The sequence below is a fragment of the Stenella coeruleoalba genome (genome assembly GCF_951394435.1).
Source record: "Stenella coeruleoalba genome assembly, chromosome: 4".
Lineage (NCBI taxonomy): Eukaryota > Metazoa > Chordata > Mammalia > Artiodactyla > Delphinidae > Stenella > Stenella coeruleoalba.
In genome coordinates, this window is record NC_137149.1 from 66454322 (window position 1) to 66469724 (window position 15403).

General features: G+C 38.5%; 1 protein-coding gene across 4 annotated transcripts in view; it reads left to right on the forward strand.

The window, feature by feature from the left end:
- GRXCR1 (glutaredoxin and cysteine rich domain containing 1) overlaps nt 1-15403 on the forward strand; it is a gene marked incomplete at its 5' end in the record, with an annotated part of 298880 nt that overhangs the window by 147125 nt on the left and 136352 nt on the right. For 3 of the 4 annotated variants that reach the window (XR_013828192.1, XR_013828193.1, XR_013828194.1), the window contains one exon: nt 2104-2193. The exons of the other annotated variant lie outside the window; for it this stretch is intronic. The remainder of the gene's footprint in view (nt 1-2103; nt 2194-15403) is intronic. 4 annotated transcript variants of the gene reach the window in all.

Here is a 15403-nt window from a genome sequence, read left to right on the forward strand (position 1 = left end):
TCTTCCCAAAATTCATATGTCCTGACCCCAGTAGCTGAGAATGTGACCTTATTTGGAAATAGGTCATTACAGATGTAATTAGATAAGATGAAGTCATTAGGGTGGGCCCTAATCTAATGTGACTGGTATCCTTATAAAAAGGGGAAGTATAGGCACAGATACCCCCACAGGGAGAACATCATGTGACAATGAAGGCAAAGATTGGGGTGGTGCTTATACAAGTCAAGGAATGCCAAAAATTACTGCAAACCACCAGAAGCTAGAGGAGAGGCATGGAACAGATGCTCCTTGACAGCCCCTAGAAAGAATAAACGCTGCTGACACCTTGATCTCAGACTTCTAGCCTCCAGAACTATGAGACAGAAACTATCTGTTGTGGGAATTCCCTGGTGGTCCAGTGGTTAGGACTCCATGCTTCCACTGCAGGGGCCATGGGTTCGATCCCTAGTCAGGGAACTAAGATCCCACAAGCCACGCGGCATGGCCAAAAACAACAAAAAAAAGCCTACAAAAACTATCCGTTGTTTGTGCCACCCAGGTTGTAGTACTTTGGTTGTTATGGCAGCCTTAGCAAACAAAGACAAATTATAAGAATTTTAAAAAACATATAAAGAATATTGAATTGATAAAGTAAAAATTAAGAAAATTGAACATAATGACATTATGTAAACTGTTGCATACACTCAGGGCCCGATCAACACCTGTCCAGATGGTGGAAACTTTGGCCACAAATCTCAGCATGACTGAACCAGCTATAAGAAAATTCTATGCTGTTATAAATCAATGAATTAAAAAAAGATATTTAGCCTCTTAGTAGTGATATGAAAAATTTTGGTTACAAATGGAACCTTTGGAAGCATTCTTTACCAAAACAACATGAGGCAGTAAAGGAAGGTGAATCAGAAATAGAAGGTTAGTGTCATTTCATAAACTGTATGTGGGTATATTGCTTCATTTCTGACCTAAAGTGTCCTCTGTGGTATTATAATAAAAAAGATAATCAACTTTAGAAGAGTGTCGAGAATGAAAATTACCTAGACTTTTGACATTTAGATTTTCATGTGAAATGGGGCCTGCTTCCAAGTTGATATAAAAAATAGGCTTGTAAATAGATCTACTGGTGCATATAATTCAGTGGTGTCTGCCCTAGAGAAGGTATAAAGTGGCCATATCACTAATTCCTCCTCCAGGAGAACACACGTTCAGTCTTCTCTCTTTCTATCCATAACCAAGTCTTATACCCAAAGCCTATAGTGTTTTGTAGCAAGTCTAAATACAGGGGAAAGCATTTTTATTAATGTGTAAACCTCTAACAGTTATAACTAAAAAGGTTGTTTTTTTTAAAAAATTTTGTCCTTCTGGAGTCCGCACATTTCTGAATGTTTTCTGTGTGTATTTTTTCTACTAGTGTTCATACTTAGTAAGAATCTGGCAATTTCAGAAATGAGAAGGCATTTTAACTTTCCCTATCACACAGGAAAATCAAGATTATATCTCAACCCCTTGGGAGAGTTTACATACTGCTGAAAATGACCACTTCAGTGCAGTCAATAAAGGTTTATGTCTAAGGAGGAAATTATTATCTACAGGACAATATGAGGATGATTTTGCTATAAGGCCAAGAAAGAAACCAAGAACTCTTGGTGTTAATTTGAACTAGGACTCAAAAATCTTTTGAAAAGTTAAGTATTTGTATGAAAATAGCTACTAGTAGCTATTATTTGTGGAATGTTTACTCACCTTCATACATACAGGATTTTTGTGAGGACCAAAATTCTGTATGTGAAAAACTTTGGAAACTTGAAAGTTGCTGAGCTGGGTGAAGCTCAAACACAGGACTAGAGTCTGCTGTTCACCAAAACACATATCACAGGCTGTGCTCACATATTTGAATGTCCTAACTCACCAATAAATACTATTATAAAGAAACCCTAAAAGGGTTTTTATCTATTAAAATTAATTCATAATGGCAAACAATGAGAATTGCAATGTTCTGCTTTGGAATGTAAAAACGTTTAGTTATTACTGAAATTGGGGCAGGTGGGGTCCCCTGTTCAGTTTAATTTAGGACTTAAATTTAGATGCGTTGTTTCAAAACCACAGGAGCTTCCCTGGTGAAATGTGAAACTGCCTCCACCCCCAGCCCCGGAGGGCAAGGAGAGACTGAAGAAAGGGTCAGGCTACTCCAGACTGGTAGGTGGCAATTTTTTGCTTTTGTTTTTAATTAACATATATATTTATTTTTTAAATTGAAGTTTAGTTAACTTACAGTGTTGTGTTGGTTTCAGGTGTATAGCAAAGTGATTCAGTTACACACACACACACACACACACACACACACACACATTATTTTTCAGATTCTTTTCCATTATAGGTTATTATAAGATATTGAGTATAGTTCCCTGTGCTATACAGTAGGTCCTTGTTGTTTACCTATTTTATATATAGTAGTATGTATATGTTAGTTCCAAACTCCTAATTTATCTCTCTCCCTGCCCTTGCTGTCCCCTTTGGTAACAAAAATTTTGTTTTCTATGTCTTTGGGTCTATTTCTATTTTGTAAATAAGTTCATTGGTATCATTTTTTTTTAGATTCCACATATAAGTGATATCATATATTATTTGTCTTTCTCTGTGTGACTTACTTCACCTAGTATGATCCATCCATCTAGGTCCATCCATGTTGCTGCTAATGGCATTATTTAGTTTTTTTTTATGGCTGAGTAATATTCCATTGTGTATATATACCACGTCTTCTTTATTCATTCATGTGTCGTTGCTTCCATGCCTAGAAAAATTTTTTTTTAAATTTGTATGGAAACACAAAAGACCCTGAATAGCCAAAACAGTCTTGAGAAAGAAAAGTGGAGCTGGAGGAATCAGGCTTCCTGACTTCAGACTATACTACAAAGCTACAGTAATCAAAACAATATGGACTTCTTAATTTTTGCCAATCTAATGAGAATAAAATGATATATCATTTTGCTCTAAAAAAGCCCCAATATGGCACTGGCACAAAAACAGACACATAGATCAATGGAACAAAATAGAAAGCCCAGAAGTAAACCCACATACTTATGGGCAATTAATCTACAACAAAGGAGGCAAGAATATACAGTGGAGAAAGGCAGTCTCTTTAATGAGTGGTGCTGGGAAAACTGAACAGCTACATGCAAAAGAATGAAATTAGAACATTTTCTAACACCATATACAAAAATAAACTCAAAATGGATTAAAGACCTAAGTGTAAGACCTAAATGTAAGACTAGCTATAGAGGAAAACATAGACAGAACAGTCTCTGACATAAATCACAGCAATATATTTTTGGACCCATTTCCTAAAGCAATGGAAATAAAAGCAAAAATAAACCAGTGGGACCTAATTAAACTTAAAAGCTTCTGCACAGCAAAGAAAATCATAAACAAAGTGAAAAGACAACCTACGGACTGGGAGAAAATATTTGCAAACAATGCTACAGACAAGGGATTAATTTCCAAAATATACAAGCAGCTCATATAGCTTAATATCAAAAAACCCAAAAACCTAATCAAAAAATGGGCAGAAGACCTACATAGACATTTCTGCAAGGCAGGTGGCAGTTTTAATAAGCAAGGGAACTTACATATGAAACTTGTCTTGGGCTGCCCCAAGTTGAGTAGATCTCCATACGCACCCACCAGAATCTTAAAGATTTATATAGAGGTTTTAATTGGGTTCAGTCAAGTATACCATCCAGATGGTCTCAACAACATATTACTGTCTCAAGGCTGCATTTGAAATGACTCCAGCAGGGGAGGGGGTGAGGAGCCTCCAGTTGCCTGGGTCTAGCTCATGGGTCAGCTGACAGTCATGTTCTCTTGATGACCTCCTCCAACAAGATGATAAGTAGATAATCACAATGCATAAATGTGTGCAGATTATAAGAATATTAAATCATTATTTATTCCGTTAGGTTTATATACATGTTTACTAAAAAAAAAAGAGGTGGCAGCGTAATCATTTTGAAATTCATTCCAAGTTGTTGATGTCTCGATAGTTCATTCTTTTGCTACTGCTGAGTGGTTTTTCCATTGTCTAGATAGATGAACCACAGCTTTTATATCCATGAGCTCAGCGATGGACATTTGGATTATTTCCAGTTTTTGGCTATTACAAATAAAGCTGCTGTAAACATCCATCTATAAGTATTTTTCTGTACATATACTTTTATTTCTTTTGGGTAAATACCCAGGATTGGAATGGCTGGGTTATCTAGTAAGTGTATGTTTAACTTAAGAAACTATCAAATGGCTTTTCAGAATAGTGTCAGTTTACATTCCCATCAGTGGCATGTATGCTCATAGCCCCCCAGTGCTTGGTATGACGAGTCTTTTTATTTTAGCCGTTCTAGTGGCTGTGGTAGTATCACATTATGGGTTTTGTTTGCATTTCCTTAATGATGGATAATGCTGAGCATCGTTCATGTGCTTATCTGCCATTAGTAAACCCTTTTTGGCAAAATGTTCAAATCATTTACTTTTTTTTTTTTTTTTTTGCGGTACGCCTCTCACTGTTGTGGCCTCTCCCGTTGCGGAGCACAGGCTCCGGATGAGCAGGCTCAGCGGCCACGACTCACGGGCCTAGCCGCTACGCGGCGTGTGGGATCTTCCCGGACCGGGGCACGAACCCGTGTCCCTGCATCAGCAGGCGGACTCTCAACCACTGCGCCACCAGGGAAACCCCATTTACTCTTTTTGTTTTTTACCTGTTATGTTCTAATAGTTCTCTTTGTATTTGAATAAAAGTCCTTTATCAGATATGAGATTTTCAAATATTTTCTCCCATTCTGTGGTTTGGTCTTTTTTTTCTTTTAATGGTGTCTTTTGGAGAACAGAAGTTTTTCATTTTGTTGAAGCCCAAATTATTAATATTTTATTTTATGGATTGTGCTTTTGATATTTTATCTAAGAAATCTTGACCTAACATAAAGCACAGAAGTTTTTTCTTATGCTTTGCTTTATAAATTTTATAGCGTTATATTTTACATTTATATCTGTAATCCATTTCTGAGTTAATATTTGTATATGGTGCAAAATTCAATTGAAATATATATATGTATATGTATATGAATATCTGTTTGTTAAAAAGACTGTCCACTGAATTGTGTTTGAAGCTTTGTGGAAAATCAATTAACTCTATATCTATTGGTATATTTCTGTACTATCTATTCTATTCCGTAGATCAATCTACCTATTTTGGAGCCAATACTTGTATCTAGATTACTATAGTTTTATGCTAAATTTTTAAATAAGGCAGAAGAAATTTGTTCTTTTTCAAAGTTATTTTGGCTATTTTAGTTCATTTGCATTTCCAAGTGAATTTTATAATTGTCAACTTCTACAAAAAAACTTCTGGGATTTTGATAGCAATTATTTGAATCTATACATCCATTTTAGAATAATGCCACCTTAATTAAGTCTTCTGATCCACAGACATGACGTTTTTCCCCATCTAGTTAGATCTTCTTAATTTCTCTTTTCAATATTTTGTAGTTTTCAGTGTCCATATTTTAACAGATTTATCCTTAAGTAGTTCATAGTTTTACCCTATTATAAAAATATATTTTAATTGCAATTTCCAATGGTTGCTAACAAATACAGTTGATTTTCAAACATTGATCTTTTATCCTGAAACCTTGAAAACTCACTTGTGAGTCTTAGTAGCTACATAGATTTTCTGCATAAATAGATTATCAGGGCATCTGTGAATGACTAGTCATATGTATGGGTGGTAGGATTATGGAGGAAATTTGGGATGGCCATCATGTTTGATATCCCTATCATTAATAAGGATTAGAAATGTAGAATTAATAATATGTTTTGCAAGAAGAAAAATGATTAAATTTAATGCTAGATATGTTGAATTCTAGGGTCCCATGCGAATTCCAATGGAAACATTTATCTATTCTTAGGGGAGCAATCAGGAATGAAGAAATGTATTTGGCAGTCATCACTATAGATGATGGTCTGCTTTGTAGAAATATATAAAATAAAAATAAAAAGAAGAATATCAAGGATAGAACCATGGGGAGCATCATGTTTAGTTTAAGATGGAGAGACTTGGATATTTTCATGTGCTGAGATAAGAGAAAGGAAATTACTTTAGAAGGAGACTCTTTAATTTCCTTTTCCTTAGTGCTTTGTTCAGAATCACTAATATCTTTTTAAATCCAAGAGAAAGTATGTTGATTCCCATAAGGGGTCATATCTCTATCTCTGGCTTCTGTCTGGATTCAGGGTCCATGAAAATAAATTTGTTTCTCAGTCTGACATTGCATTTCTGAAATTGTAAATCTGAGAGACAGTTTCTATGTGATTGTGAGCCCGCCAGTATGTCATAATTTTTTTAAAGGTTTTTAGTAGAATAACTTTTTTATAGTTACAGAAATAATGCAGATGCATTATAGAAAATTAGAACACAAAACGAGCAAAATAAAATAAAAACAAACATTACATTCCCACTCCCTTACGGATCATCACCATTAATACCTTAGTACATATTAATATTGTACATCCTGTTTCATAAGCTGCTTTTCTTAGTCAATGATCCTCATCTTTCCTGTTGAGTAAATTTTTATCTCATCTAATACCCAGATCATATTCAAATTTCCACAATTGGCTAAAAAGTGTCCTTTACAGTTGATTTATCTAAGTCAAGACCACACATTGCATTCGGTTATTATGTCTCTTAGTTTATTTTAATTTGGCACAATTGCGTTTTCTAATGATCCTGACTTATCAAAGAGGCTGCCGTATATCAAACTCCTAACGATTTTGTTTCTACAAAGCAGATAGCCTGTTTTCATAGAGCTGTTCATGGAAAAATACTGTCATAACAAAAATCAGTAATCTACTCATCAATTTACTAGTGTACCAGTCAGTAGTTTGTCAAATCAGCCATAGTTATATAAGATGCAGGCAACAAGAGCCAATATGTATGATGGAATGATTAGGACTGTTTCTGTGGGATCACTGGGCCTGGAATGGCAAGACCTAGATTCCCCTTCCATCTCTCCTTGTGATTCCAGCACATACCTCCAGCACTGGTCTTTATGGCTCTGACTCCACAATCCTTGATCCTTGTAATATTAACTCTTTCTGTTCTCCCCGACAGAGGGATGGTAGCTCCTTCCTCTGCCTGGTGGTTTTTAAACATGTTCACAGATTCTCTGACATTCCTCCCACTAAGAGATGGGACCTATGTCTTCTTCCCTTATACCTAGACCAAACTTACTGACTAATCAACCAACAGAATATGGCAGAAGTGACACTAAGTGATGTTTGAGCGTCAGTCATAAGGGGATGGATTTTTTAACCTTTCTCTTGGATTACTTGCCATTGATGTCTGAGCCATCAGTAAGAAGTCTGAGACTGTTATGTTGTAAGGAAGGCCAGGCCACGTGGAGAAGCTCTATGTGGGTGTTCTAGCCAACAGCCCTTGCTGAGGTCCCAGCCAACAGCCAGCATCAACTATCACATGTATGAGCAAGTAAGATTTCAAAATGCCTCTAACCTCCACCACCATCTGACTATAACTGCATGAAGGAATCCAAGTGAGAGCCACCTAACCGAGTGCCCCCCTGCCCCCAGATCCTAGAACTCTGAAAGATAATGATTAAAAAAAAATGATTGTTTTGAGCTACTGAAGTTTGAGGTACTTTGATATGCAAAAACAGAGAAATGGAATACTCAGTTACTCATTTCTGAGTTACCTCATCACCCCTGGTTTTCTCTCTTACCTCATCTATCATCAGTGTATCCAATCCCCTCAATTAAATTTCCTCTCTTTGAAAAACCTAGAATTGTTTCCATTCTCCTCACAAGAACCTTACTGATAACCCTCCCAGGCAGGGCCTGCACAAAACAGCCAGGAAAGATTGAAAAAAAAAAATCCAGATCACATGTTGATCTTTTTTAGTTACAAGGCTTATGATGTTTATTATCAACTGGTTTGTAAAACCAGCATCCTAAAATGATTCTGTTCTCTCAGAGACTATAAATTTAATTTAATTTTTATTTTAATGTCTTTTCCTTAGGAAAGTTATAATCTTTCTTTGTAATATGAGGAAGTATAGTGAAGATGATCCTGGCATAAAATAGCTTTCACTACTTAAAAGCTGGCTTTGCTTGTGAACTGCAGCACATGTAGTAAGAAGCCTGCTGCTCCCCAAGCATTGTAGGGTGCTTAAGACTAGGGACTTAGATTTATGTAGATGGAGGCGATAACTCCAAAACTTCATGGGAATATTCCTCTCAGGGTGTCAGGCTCTGCTGGATACTCCAGGGAGTAATTCCAAAGTGAATCACAGGGAGTTACATTTTACAACCTTGGAGTGTGTGGGTCCTGAGCTGGTCAGAGTCCAGGAAGCTAGTCTTCGGTGCCTGTTTCATGGAGAAGGAAACTTCCCAGAGCAGGCTTTGCCACAGTTTCAAAGATGTTTTTTAATGGACAGCAAGTCTGCCTCCGTAGTTAGTACTGCAATATTAGTACTGCTCTCATGTTTCCCTTTACCATCAATTTCTTTGCCTCCTCTGACGTCATTCTGCATGCTACACATGGCCTGGGTCAGCTTCAGTTTTCTCTGGCTCAGCTTTGGGAACTGAGGTCTCACTCATTTTCTGACACAGTAGAGACTAAAGTAGGAGACTCCAATCTGTCAAGCAGTAGAAGAGAAGACAAGTTTTGCTGCCAAAAGCCACGAAACCAATGCTAGCCCCATGAGGCACTGAGCTGCAGCCTTTCCTTAGGATCTGCACTGTTGGTCCCCTCCACATGGCTGGGTTTCTACCTGTCGCTGTCTCGTTGCATCAGGTCCTGCTGGCACTCTCCCTTAGTCCTGAACCCTTACATACTCTGATGGTTCTCTGACAACCTGTCCAGTTCTGACCTGCTCTTTCGCTAGCTCTCTCTTTACCATCCATGGCTGAAAACTGTCTCACGTTTACTTGGGCAGGTGATGGCGTCTGTCCCCAGAGAATGATAACTCACAGCCCTGACCCAGTCCCCTCACCCACCTCACCTTAGCCTTGCACCGAAAGTGACCCCTACCTGGACTCTGCTGCTGCCGTGCCCCAGCTTCCCTACCACCCAATGAATTCAGGCACTCATCCGAATGGAAGGTGAGTTTGCCATACTCTTCTGGTTATGGACTACTCCTCTTGCTCTGTTTTCTTGTCCCTTGTTTGAGCCTGCCTGAATTATGACACTGTTCTTTGGTCTTAACCTTTCCCCTGGCCTCTATCAGCCTTCACTTTCCTTCTTGTCATTCCAAATAAAAGCACATAAAAGGCTTCGCGTTGAAATTTGAGAGGGGAAGAAGATAAATGCCAAAGTAAATTTGTAAAGCCAGAGGCTGTGGAGCCCAACAGGTGTGGAATAGCGGGGAAAATAATGGAGAAGCAGGTGATCAGCACTTATCAGGAGAAACTCATAGGAAGGAGGATCCAAAACAATACTTACAGCCTCAGGTGGCTGTATGTTTAACAATGTACAGAGCATAACAATAAAGAAAGTGAACTTAAAACTCAACCCAAGAGTGCGAATATGATCTCTTAGGCATTATTGAGACTTGGTAGCATGGAACAGTGGTAATGGAACATTGTCTCCACTGGAAGCCCGTCTTCATTTGGGTGACGTCCCTAACTATCCATGTGACCACCCTGATTCTCTCCTTTGAAAACTGGTGAAATGGATGAAACTCAACTTGATCTCCAAGTTTCTTTCTTAGTTCTGACAGTCTGTGAGCATGGCCCACGGCCCATTCTCACAGTTGAGTCTATACATGATGGGTTCCGCCAAATGCTGTTTTCAGGTTCTTTAAATAGTTACCCATGTCCCAGAAACAAAAAAAAAAATTATAGTTGTTGGGAGATGATGGCATATGAAACCAGCTACAACGATTGTAACACATGAGTCATTGCTGTGCAGTATTTAATTTTTGGTTTTATAACATTTTGACATCCAGCTCATGAAAGATCGATCACTGGTTACATGAGTTTATACTACCCTCTGGGGACCTTTTTTTTATTTTCCTCCCACTTGTTGCTTCTAAAAGGTTCTTAAGAGATATTTGAGTGAAACCTGTCTACTGTGCAGAGCCTGTGGGGATTACAGTCATAGAATGATGAAACTTTAAGGGTAAGGAGGTTTTTGCATTTTCTGGACATGGAAGCAGGAACCCAATTGCAGCCAGAAGTGTGAATGAAAGGAACATCAGTGAGTTGGTCTTTCCGTTCTGATACCATGATGTCTATAATATGGAATGCAAGGTTCAACCAGATTTGCATTTGAATCCCAGCTCTGCCTTAATGAGTAAGGTATTTAGTGTCTCCAAACCTCAGTCTTCTCAGTAAAATGGGGACAATATTACATATTTCATACGCTTATTTTAAAGACTAAAAGAGGTAACGTATGGAGCATTTTTTTGGCACATAGGAAATACTTAGTAAGTGTTACTTTTATCATTGTTATCTATTATTTATGAAGCATCCAAAATGGAGACTATCCAGTAGGAAGTACACCAATATAAGCTAAAATGAGTTTCTCACCCCAAATTACACTTTCTAAGTATCTGAATTCTTATTTTCAGTTAGACTTCACAATTTAAAATGACAAAATTTCGTTTCTGAGAAATTAAGAAAAATGTAGTTCACAGATGAAAAAGCAAGAATATTTTGGCATTCAAGGCAGTAAACAATCTCAACCAACTAGATTGACCGTGACAATGGAATATGCTTTTGTACTTTCCAAGTATGAAAAGCAACTTCTCAGTTTCATGTTACAATTATGATATTATTTGCAAAATAGCAAAAGAATTTGCAGAAACATTTCTATTTAAAGAATTAATTCTATTTTTTGAACAGCAAGTTACCACCACTGAGCTTTCTGTTTGCCCTCTCACTTTGTTTTAAAACTGAGTAGACAGTCAAAAGAAGTGTTGAAATCATGCCTTCAGATAAATAGTGTTTCTGAAAAAAAATTTTTTTTATAAATTTATTTTATTTAATTAATTAATTAATTTAATTTTGGCTGCGTTGGGTCTTCGTTGCTGCGCGCAGGCTTTTCTCTGGTTGCAACAAGCGGGTACTACTCTTCGTTGCTGTGCACGGGCTTCTCATTGCAGTGGCTTCTCTTGTTGAAGAGCATGGGCTCTAGGCACGAGGGCTTCAGTAGTTGTGCGGCACGTGGGCTTAGTTGCTCTGAGGCATGTGGAATCTTCCTGGACCAGGGCTTGAACCCGTGTCCCCTGCATTGGCAGGTGGATTCTTAACCACTGTGCCACCAGGGAAGCACCCAGGTAGTGCTTTTGGATACCCATGCTCTGAACTGTAGCTATTATACATATATATATGTATATATGTATATATATACATATATATATCCTTTTTATAAAGAAAGTGAGGAAAACCTAGGAAGCATCTGTGGATTGTTAAGAACTCTTGAAAAGGAAATATTTGGGTAGATTTTCTAATCTAAAGCCTAGTTTTGGAAAAAAATAATAAAAATAATGACTTTAGAATTATATGATATTTTATAGGTATTCAATAAACCTGTATTTACAGGTGTTCTAAAAAACCATGTTTTTAAATGAAGGGACTGCTATCCATTTTTCTTTCCACTGAGGATGAAACTAACAAAAGGAGTAAATTTTTTTTCTTTAAATGTGCAAGCAATTATTTCTATTTCTATTTGACTTTACTGCATAAAGGCTTTTCTTGAACATTCTTGGGAATTGTAACAGCAGTAACTATTACTAATTTTTTTTGCAGAACCTCCCTCTGACCTTCTACATTGGAGACTAAGCATCCCTTCTCTCCATATTCCTCTGTACTTCATTTATCTCTGTTGTACTGCTTGTCAGACTGTACTGGAAATTCTTTGAGGGCAGGAGTTAAGAAACTTTGAATCCCTGCTGTTTGACATGACATTTGCTCAATCACATGGGTTGAATGAACAGTTGAAAAATTAACGGTACAAGTGTCTCGGGGAAGGAGCGGGGTAATATGCAGGCCCACAGACAGAATTAACATCCATGAGATTAGGATTCCTATTTAGATGGGACTAGCTGGGAAGGGAGGTATCTGAGAATTCTAGAGTATTAGAAGGGCCTGGGTTAGGATTCAGTCCCTATTCCATCTATTTTCCAAATCCCCATAATACTAGTGTGGTTTGGGAGAAACTGAAGATGAATTAGTTCAGTGGTTCTTAGGAAAGGAAGTACTCCCCCATGGGAGGCATTCTGGAAATTGTGAAGGAGTGTTTTGGGGTTGTTAAATATTTGGGGGTGGCTCTCTACTGTCATTTAATAAAGTTGGATCCAGGGATTCTAGTTGCCTTGCCATGTGTGGGAGAGCCCTGTGCAACAAATGTATACACATCCTGTGCACATTTCAAATTACCTTAGCCTGGAAATGAACTCCAGCTGACATGTGAACACAGGTGCTTTTTATGCAGTTTTAATATGCAGTTTATCTTCCAGGAAGTGCAACTGATGTGTAAATTGAGAAGAGTAGGGTATTTTGCTTTGTTTGGAAATTTCTCAAAAGTTATTCATTGTTTCCGAAAATTATGAAACTGTGTTGGTTGTGCATTTGAGTGGTTGACAGGACCCCCTGCCAGTTTGCATGTGTGTCTGTCATACCAGTGACGGATGCTTCTATGTCCTGGTGCAGGCACCAGACCACTTCAACACATCTTCCACTATGTCAGGTCTAAGGGCTTACATAATGAAGTATGTGTGGTTTCTTATCAGTTAACATCCTTTTATTTCTTCTTCATGCCAGAGTTAGAGTGTTATATTGAGTTTTTGTGTGAAGGTAGGTTACCTATAGTTCCAAAAGTCATTTTCTGAATCTCTTAGCCAGAAGTGTTTTCAGTCTTTTTCAAATTTTAGGAAGCCAATGAAGTACATACACCTGATAGCATATGACACTCTTGGTGGATATGGGAGAACCCCTGTAACCAAACACATTGATTTTGCTGTAGCAAATATTCATAATAGGTGGGATAAATAGAAATTTACTCTCATTAGTTCAGGTCAGGGGATGCAGGCATATGAGGTTAGGTGCCAAAATTTGGTAAAAGTTTTCAGATTTCAGAGCTTGTTGGTCTTTAGAGTTATGGAGAAGAAACTGTGGAATGAATGCATTATTTCTGTATAGATGGATTATAGTGACTGTGTATTTTATTCCAGGACAATAAAAGGGGTATTAAAATATTAGGTGCAAAAGGAGATTTGGGGTGTGATGCAGTTAGGGATCATTGATGGAGTTGAAGAAACTCAGACTTCTAAATAACCATATGCAGTGAATCACTGACTGAGTTACGGCCTAGACTTGATTCTGAAATAGTTCCCTGAGGCTAGAGTCCATTCATAAAATACTGAAATGTACAAGCCAGGTTATTTATCTTTACCTGCTTTTACAACAAGGGATTGCACTCAGGACCACTGGTGCTTTGTTGATATGAGAATGTTATGTACTCCCGTGAAAACTGAAACATAAAGCAACAGTCAAAAAAGCCAGATGGGCTCTCCAGGTTGTTAAAAAGGGGTTTTGTCCTTTTCCATTTCCCATAAAAGCACAGCTGTGCCTTCTAAAATTGGAACTTATTCATGTGCTCACCAGGTGCCAGCACATAAAAATCAAAAGTGGAGAAAGCTGAAACAAGATATTTTAAAAATAGAAGTAGGAGGTGAGAATAGGGAAAGAGGTAAATGAAAAGAAAGTAAACGAAAAGGTAGAAAGGAAAGAAAAAGTAGCTGCATGGCAACACGTTGATGGGGTAAAGTGCACATAGAATTTTATTAAACAGAGTGAATTTATTGGATAAGAAGTGATCATTCGTCCACCTAATTGTTTTAGTTGGGGTGGGTGCTCGGGCTCATCCATTCAAGTTCTTTGGCTTAGATTTTTTCCATTTAAAAACACAGGATCCAAAGGCAGTTAGTAGAGAGGTTTGGAAAAAACCCAGACCTGCCAATTCTGAGTGCAGTTTTCTTTTCACACTAGAACTTGGGCTTAAGTGAAGACTCTTGAGAATGAGGAGAAAGGACAGACCTGGGGTATGTTTCGAAGGGAGCACAAGCAGTACTTATGGATTTGGAGACCATGTAGAGAGAGACAAAGGAAGGAATTCCTTTTAAAAGGAATCTTTTAAAAAGAGGAGTGCGATCCTCAGAAGTGGAGATGATTAGAAGGAGGAGGATAGGAATAATGAAGTTCTATTTTAGATATTTTACACTTAAGGAACAGAATCACATTTTATTGAAAATGCCTAGTGGGCATTTGGAAATAAAGAAAAGTCATCAAGTGGCTTTGAACCATCAATATATTTTCATTCAGATGCTCCATTTTCCTAAAGCCCAACTGTATACACATCAGCTCCAGAGAGTTAAAGATGTTTGGAATTTTGGGTTCCAGGGAAGTGAGCACCTGGGAGTTTTGGCCTGGGTGGTATTTCGTAGTAATGAGAAGAGACAATTTTGGTGAATTCCCCCAGTGACTCGGGGTTGTTGGTTATAAGCAACATGAAGTAAACAGGTGGCTTAACTAAAGGCATACATGGCAGGACATTATGCCAGGCCTCTTGAGGAGACAAGAGCTGGAAACCCCAGGAATCCAGGGGGCTGCTTCCTCCACCTTCTCTGCTGGAAGCTCCTAGAACTGTTGTGTTCTAATTCCAGGTAATGTGACTGGGCCAGCCAACGGACAGGGTCGTATGACCTTCTGCCCACTTGGTAGAGCTGCTGGAACAGACACTCTGTATAGGGGCATGGCCACAGCAAACAATTTGAAAATATGCCTGCTGAATACCGTTGGCCAAGCCCTTCACTGAGTATGTGGAGGGTGGTTCAGGAAGAGGGAATGCTTGACCATTCCGAAGACTTGGGTCATGGGCATTTATAATTTTAGAATTTTTAAAACTAGGAGAGGAGTGCACCATGGCATTGCCTACTCTAGGAATGACACCTCAAAGACCAACAGTGTGAGGACTGGCTGACCTGTCCCGTCGGAGCCTGACCCCTGATACAGGTGACTGTCAGTGTCGGAGCAGAAGCACTGCTTGTGCGTTGGGAGCCCTTTCCACACTATGGTCACAGGAAGATGGTGTTATGGCGAGGCTGCTTTGTAGAAGGCTGGGCTCAATTTGTGGCTCTATTTTGAGAAGTCCTTTCTGTCTGGAGACTTGGTGTAACCAAAGCCAGATGGCTGCTGTAGGATAAACTGCTGCCTCTCTTTTCTGGCTGCACCCTTCGCCTCACACAGGGGCCTCTGCTTCTAGTGTCCTCATAGAGCTTGGGCGCTCACCCTGCTTCTGTGGACTGTCACAGTTCAGTTCCTTGAGCACCCTGCAGCTGTCTCC